Source organism: Melanostigma gelatinosum (genome assembly GCF_949748355.1).
Source record: "Melanostigma gelatinosum genome assembly, chromosome: 19".
Taxonomy (NCBI): Eukaryota; Metazoa; Chordata; class Actinopteri; order Perciformes; family Zoarcidae; genus Melanostigma; species Melanostigma gelatinosum.
In genome coordinates, this window is record NC_136652.1 from 3214190 (window position 1) to 3223294 (window position 9105).

The window sequence follows — 9105 nt, forward strand, 5'->3', positions numbered from 1 at the left end:
ACCTCTCACACATACTGGTACTCTTATTAAAGTGTTCACCTCTCACACATACTGGTACTCTTATTAAAGTATTCACCTCTCACACATACTGGTACTCTTATTAAAGTGTTCACCTCTCACACATACTGGTACTCTTATTAAAGTACTCACCTCTCACACATACTGGTACTCTTATTAAAGTATTCACCTCTCACACATACTGGAACTCTTATTAAAGTATTCACCTCTCACACATACTGGTACTCTTATTAAAGTATTCACCTCTCACACATACTGGAACTCTTATTAAAGTGTTCACCTCTCACACATACTGGAACTCTTATTAAAGTATTCACCTCTAACACATACTGGTACTCTTATTAAAGTAGTCACCTCTCACACATACTGGTACTCTTATTAAAGTATTCACCTCTCACACATACTGGAACTCTTATTAAAGTATTCACCTCTAACACATACTGGTACTCTTATTAAAGTAGTCACCTCTCACACATACTGGTACTCTTATTAAAGTGTTCACCTCTCACACATACTGGTACTCTTATTAAAGTATTCACCTCTCACACATACTGGTACTCTTATTAAAGTATTCACCTCTCACACATACTGGTACTCTTATTAAAGTATTCACCTCTCACACATACTGGTACTCTTATTAAAGTGTTCACCTCTCACACATACTGGTACTCTTATTAAAGTATTCACCTCTCACACATACTGGTACTCTTATTAAAGTATTCACCTCTCACACATACTGGTACTCTTATTAAAGTATTCACCTCTCACACATACTGGTACTCTTATTAAAGTGTTCACCTCTCACACATACTGGAACTCTTATTAAAGTGTTCACCTCTCACACATACTGGAACTCTTATTAAAGTACTCACCTCTCACACATACTGGAACTCTTATTAAAGTATTCACCTCTAACACATACTGGTACTCTTATTAAAGTATTCACCTCTCACACATACTGGTACTCTTATTAAAGTATTCACCTCTCACACATACTGGTACTCTTATTAAAGTATTCACCTCTCACACATACTGGTACTCTTATTAAAGTATTCACCTCTCACACATACTGGTACTCTTATTAAAGTGTTCACCTCTCACACATACTGGTACTCTTATTAAAGTATTCACCTCTCACACATACTGGAACTCTTATTAAAGTATTCACCTCTCACACATACTGGTACTCTTATTAAAGTATTCACCTCTCACACATACTGGTACTCTTATTAAAGTGTTCACCTCTCACACATACTGGTACTCTTATTAAAGTGTTCACCTCTCACACATACTGGTACTCTTATTAAAGTGTTCACCTCTCACACATACTGGAACTCTTATTAAAGTACTCACCTGTCACACATACTGGTACTCTTATTAAAGTGTTCACCTCTCACACATACTGGTACTCTTATTAAAGTATTCACCTCTCACACATACTGGTACTCTTATTAAAGTGTTCACCTCTCACACATACTGGTACTCTTATTAAAGTGTTCACCTCTCACACATACTGGTACTCTTATTAAAGTATTCACCTCTCACACATACTGGTACTCTTATTAAAGTGTTCACCTCTCACACATACTGGTACTCTTATTAAAGTGTTCACCTCTCACACATACTGGTACTCTTATTAAAGTGTTCACCTCTCACACATACTGGTACTCTTATTAAAGTATTCACCTCTCACACATACTGGAACTCTTATTAAAGTATTCACCTCTCACACATACTGGTACTCTTATTAAAGTATTCACCTCTCACACATACTGGTACTCTTATTAAAGTGTTCACCTCTCACACATACTGGTACTCTTATTAAAGTGTTCACCTCTCACACATACTGGTACTCTTATTAAAGTGTTCACCTCTCACACATACTGGAACTCTTATTAAAGTACTCACCTGTCACACATACTGGTACTCTTATTAAAGTGTTCACCTCTCACACATACTGGTACTCTTATTAAAGTATTCACCTCTCACACATACTGGTACTCTTATTAAAGTGTTCACCTCTCACACATACTGGTACTCTTATTAAAGTGTTCACCTCTCACACATACTGGTACTCTTATTAAAGTGTTCACCTCTCACACATACTGGAACTCTTATTAAAGTACTCACCTGTCACACATACTGGTACTCTTATTAAAGTGTTCACCTCTCACACATACTGGTACTCTTATTAAAGTATTCACCTGTCACACATACTGGTACTCTTATTAAAGTGTTCACCTCTCACACATACTGGTACTCTTATTAAAGTACTCACCTCTCACACATACTGGTACTCTTATTAAAGTATTCACCTCTCACACATACTGGTACTCTTATTAAAGTACTCACCTCTCACACATACTGGTACTCTTATTAAAGTACTCACCTCTCACACATACTGGTACTCTTATTAAAGTACTCACCTCTCACACATACTGGAACTCTTATTAAAGTATTCACCTGTCACACATACTGGTACTCTTATTAAAGTATTCACCTCTCACACATACTGGTACTCTTATTAAAGTATTCACCTCTCACACATACTGGTACTCTTATTAAAGTGTTCACCTGTCACACATACTGGTACTCTTATTAAAGTATTCACCTGTCACACATACTGGTACTCTTATTAAAGTACTCACCTCTCACACATACTGGTACTCTTATTAAAGTACTCACCTCTCACACATACTGGTACTCTTATTAAAGTATTCACCTCTCACACATACTGGTACTCTTATTAAAGTGTTCACCTCTCACACATACTGGTACTCTTATTAAAGTATTCACCTGTCACACATACTGGTACTCTTATTAAAGTATTCACCTCTCACACATACTGGTACTCTTATTAAAGTACTCACCTCTCACACATACTGGTACTCTCATTAAAGTATTCACCTCTCACACATACTGGTACTCTTATTAAAGTATTCACCTCTCACACATACTGGTACTCTTATTAAAGTGTTCACCTGTCACACATACTGGTACTCTTATTAAAGTATTCACCTGTCACACATACTGGTACTCTTATTAAAGTACTCACCTCTCACACATACTGGTACTCTTATTAAAGTATTCACCTCTCACACATACTGGTACTCTTATTAAAGTACTCACCTCTCACACATACTGGTACTCTTATTAAAGTATTCACCTCTCACACATACTGGTACTCTTATTAAAGTGTTCACCTGTCACACATACTGGTACTCTTATTAAAGTATTCACCTCTCACACATACTGGTACTCTTATTAAAGTATTCACCTCTCACACATACTGGTACTCTTATTAAAGTATTCACCTCTCACACATACTGGTACTCTTATTAAAGTATTCACCTCTCACACATACTGGTACTCTTATTAAAGTATTCACCTCTCACACATACTGGTACTCTTATTAAAGTGTTCACCTGTCACACATACTGGTACTCTTATTAAAGTATTCACCTGTCACACATACTGGTACTCTTATTAAAGTACTCACCTCTCACACATACTGGTACTCTTATTAAAGTATTCACCTGTCACACATACTGGTACTCTTATTAAAGTATTCACCTCTCACACATACTGGTACTCTTATTAAAGTACTCACCTCTCACACATACTGGTACTCTTATTAAAGTATTCACCTCTCACACATACTGGTACTCTTATTAAAGTATTCACCTCTCACACATACTGGTACTCTTATTAAAGTGTTCACCTGTCACACATACTGGTACTCTTATTAAAGTATTCACCTGTCACACATACTGGTACTCTTATTAAAGTACTCACCTCTCACACATACTGGTACTCTTATTAAAGTATTCACCTCTCACACATACTGGTACTCTTATTAAAGTATTCACCTCTCACACATACTGGTACTCTTATTAAAGTATTCACCTCTCACACATACTGGTACTCTTATTAAAGTACTCACCTCTCACACATACTGGTACTCTTATTAAAGTATTCACCTCTCACACATACTGGTACTCTTATTAAAGTGTTCACCTCTCACACATACTGGTACTCTTATTAAAGTGTTCACCTCTCACACATACTGGTACTCTTATTAAAGTGTTCACCTCTCACACATACTGGTACTCTTATTAAAGTGTTCACCTCTCACACATACTGGTACTCTTATTAAAGTATTCACCTCTCACACATACTGGTACTCTTATTAAAGTATTCACCTCTCACACATACTGGTACTCTTATTAAAGTACTCACCTCTCACACATACTGGTACTCTTATTAAAGTACTCACCTCTCACACATACTGGTACTCTTATTAAAGTATTCACCTCTCACACATACTGGTACTCTTATTAAAGTGTTCACCTCTCACACATACTGGTACTCTTATTAAAGTATTCACCTCTCACACATACTGGTACTCTTATTAAAGTATTCACCTCTCACACATACTGGTACTCTTATTAAAGTACTCACCTCTCACACATACTGGTACTCTTATTAAAGTACTCACCCGTCACACATACTGGTACTCTTATTAAAGTATTCACCTCTCACACATACTGGTACTCTTATTAAAGTATTCACCTCTCACACATACTGGTACTCTTATTAAAGTATTCACCTCTCACACATACTGGTACTCTTATTAAAGTATTCACCTCTCACACATACTGGAACTCTTATTAAAGTGTTCACCTCTCACACATACTGGTACTCTTATTAAAGTATTCACCTCTCACACATACTGGAACTCTTATTAAAGTGTTCACCTCTCACACATACTGGTACTCTTATTAAAGTGTTCACCTCTCACACATACTGGTGCTCTTATTAAAGTATTCACCTCTCACACATACTGGTACTCTTATTAAAGTATTCACCTGTCACACATACTGGTACTCTTATTAAAGTATTCACCTGTCACACATACTGGTACTCTTATTAAAGTATTCACCTCTCACACATACTGGTACTCTTATTAAAGTATTCACCTCTCACACATACTGGTACTCTTATTAAAGTATTCACCTGTCACACATACTGGTACTCTTATTAAAGTATTCACCTCTCACACATACTGGAACTCTTATTAAAGTATTCACCTGTCACACATACTGGTACTCTTATTAAAGTATTCACCTGTCACACATACTGGAACTCTTATTAAAGTATTCACCTCTCACACATACTGGAACTCTTATTAAAGTGTTCACCTCTCACACATACTGGTACTCTTATTAAAGTATTCACCTCTCACACATACTGGTACTCTTATTAAAGTATTCACCTGTCACACATACTGGTACTCTTATTAAAGTGTTCACCTCTCACACATACTGGTACTCTTATTAAAGTACTCACCTCTCACACATACTGGTACTCTTATTAAAGTATTCACCTCTCACACATACTGGTGCTCTTATTAAAGTATTCACCTCTCACACATACTGGTACTCTTATTAAAGTGTTCACCTCTCACACATACTGGTACTCTTATTAAAGTACTCACCTCTCACACATACTGGTACTCTTATTAAAGTATTCACCTCTCACACATACTGGTACTCTTATTAAAGTATTCACCTCTCACACATACTGGTGCTCTTATTAAAGTGTTCACCTCTCACACATACTGGTACTCTTATTAAAGTATTCACCTGTCACACATACTGGTACTCTTATTAAAGTATTCACCTGTCACACATACTGGTACTCTTATTAAAGTATTCACCTGTCACACATACTGGTACTCTTATTAAAGTATTCACCTCTCACACATACTGGTACTCTTATTAAAGTATTCACCTCTCACACATACTGGTACTCTTATTAAAGTATTCACCTCTCACACATACTGGTACTCTTATTAAAGTATTCACCTCTCACACATACTGGTACTCTTATTAAAGTATTCACCTCTCACACATACTGGAACTCTTATTAAAGTATTCACCTCTCACACATACTGGTACTCTTATTAAAGTATTCACCTGTCACACATACTGGTACTCTTATTAAAGTGTTCACCTCTCACACATACTGGTACTCTTATTAAAGTATTCACCTCTCACACATACTGGTACTCTTATTAAAGTATTCACCTGTCACACATACTGGTACTCTTATTAAAGTATTCACCTCTCACACATACTGGTACTCTTATTAAAGTATTCACCTCTCACACATACTGGTACTCTTATTAAAGTACTCACCTGTCACACATACTGGTACTCTTATTAAAGTATTCACCCGTCACACATACTGGTACTCTTATTAAAGTACTCACCTGTCACACATACTGGTACTCTTATTAAAGTACTCACCTGTCACACATACTGGTACTCTTATTAAAGTACTCACCTGTCACACATACTGGTACTCTTATTAAAGTATTCACCTCTCACACATACTGGTACTCTTATTAAAGTATTCACCTCTCACACATACTGGTACTCTTATTAAAGTACTCACCTGTCACACATACTGGTACTCTTATTAAAGTATTCACCCGTCACACATACTGGTACTCTTATTAAAGTACTCACCTGTCACACATACTGGTACTCTTATTAAAGTATTCACCCGTCACACATACTGGTACTCTTATTAAAGTACTCACCTGTCACACATACTGGTACTCTTATTAAAGTATTCACCCGTCACACATACTGGTACTCTTATTAAAGTACTCACCTGTCACACATACTGGTACTCTTATTAAAGTACTCACCTGTCACACATACTGGTACTCTTATTAAAGTGTTCACCTCTCACACATACTGGTACTCTTATTAAAGTATTCACCTCTCACACATACTGGTACTCTTATTAAAGTATTCACCTCTCACACATACTGGTACTCTTATTAAAGTGTTCACCTCTCACACATACTGGTACTCTTATTAAAGTATTCACCTCTCACACATACTGGTACTCTTATTAAAGTATTCACCTCTCACACATACTGGTACTCTTATTAAAGTACTCACCTCTCACACATACTGGTACTCTTATTAAAGTATTCACCTCTCACACATACTGGTACTCTTATTAAAGTATTCACCTCTCACACATACTGGTACTCTTATTAAAGTACTCACCTCTCACACATACTGGTACTCTTATTAAAGTATTCACCTCTCACACATACTGGTACTCTTATTAAAGTATTCACCTCTCACACATACTGGTACTCTTATTAAAGTATTCACCTCTCACACATACTGGTACTCTTATTAAAGTATTCACCTGTCACACATACTGGTACTCTTATTAAAGTACTCACCTCTCACACATACTGGTACTCTTATTAAAGTATTCACCTGTCACACATACTGGTACTCTTATTAAAGTACTCACCTCTCACACATACTGGTACTCTTATTAAAGTACTCACCTCTCACACATACTGGTACTCTTATTAAAGTATTCACCTCTCACACATACTGGAACTCTTATTAAAGTGTTCACCTCTCACACATACTGGTACTCTTATTAAAGTATTCACCTCTCACACATACTGGTACTCTTATTAAAGTATTCACCTGTCACACATACTGGTACTCTTATTAAAGTACTCACCTCTCACACATACTGGTACTCTTATTAAAGTGTTCACCTCTCACACATACTGGTACTCTTATTAAAGTGTTCACCTCTAACACATACTGGTACTCTTATTAAAGTATTCACCTCTCACACATACTGGAACTCTTATTAAAGTACTCACCTCTCACACATACTGGTACTCTTATTAAAGTATTCACCTCTCACACATACTGGTACTCTTATTAAAGTATTCACCTCTCACACATACTGGTACTCTTATTAAAGTATTCACCTCTCACACATACTGGTACTCTTATTAAAGTGTTCACCTCTCACACATACTGGTACTCTTATTAAAGTATTCACCTCTCACACATACTGGAACTCTTATTAAAGTACTCACCTCTCACACATACTGGTACTCTTATTAAAGTATTCACCTCTCACACATACTGGTACTCTTATTAAAGTGTTCACCTCTCACACATACTGGTACTCTTATTAAAGTATTCACCTCTAACACATACTGGTACTCTTATTAAAGTACTCACCTGTCACACATAATGGTACTCTTATTAAAGTATTCACCCGTCACACATACTGGTAATCTTATTAAAGTATTCACCCGTCACACATACTGGTAATCTTATTAAAGTATTCACCCGTCACACATACTGGTACTCTTATTAAAGTATTCACCTCTCACACATACTGGTACTCTTATTAAAGTATTCACCTCCCACACATACTGGTACTCTTATTAAAGTATTCACCCGTCACACATACTGGTACTCTGGATCAAAGGTCCCCGAGTCAAAGTTCTAACAATTCATCCTCTGATGTCCGATTGTCAAGATATTATAAATCAACCCATACCAGCTTGAGGAAAAGTCAGAGGATCACCAAAGTTTATCCCATAGAACATCTGTAACACATTTCTTGTCAATTCATCCAACAAACATTTCACTCTGAGCCATAGACTGTATTTAAGAAGTGGACATATTCCCCCTGACATCACCCATTGGTCTGTGAACTGTCATTTTTGAAGCCTTGAGTTAAGCATGTTGCCCGCCGCCATCTTTGTTTTTGTCCATCGCCATCTTGTTTTTTGAACTGAAAACAAACTGTGAAAGGGTTAAAGTTGTTAACTCCCAGACCAGACAGCTGTAAATCACCACGTAGCCCCGCCCTAAAGCATCCCCTGCTTTATGGTCTGTTTGACTCTAAATGGACCATAATGTACTAAATGAACATCATGCTGTGTTGAAGAAGACTTGAAACTGGAGATTGAGACATAAACTCATGTTTACAATGTTTATAAAACCTGTTTAAACCGATTTGAAAGTTTTGTTTTCTAGTAAGACAGTGAGCCAAAGCTACACAGTAATGGCTTAAAGTTCCCATATTGTAGCAAATGAGATGTACTTGTTTTTTTTCGATTGTAAAGCCAATCTAGTTGCTATATAAATACTGTGAAAGTACCGGTAAGCTTCAGTAAGGTCGTGATGTCACAATGACAGTCACCTGAAGTGACGCTAAACTCTGCTGCAG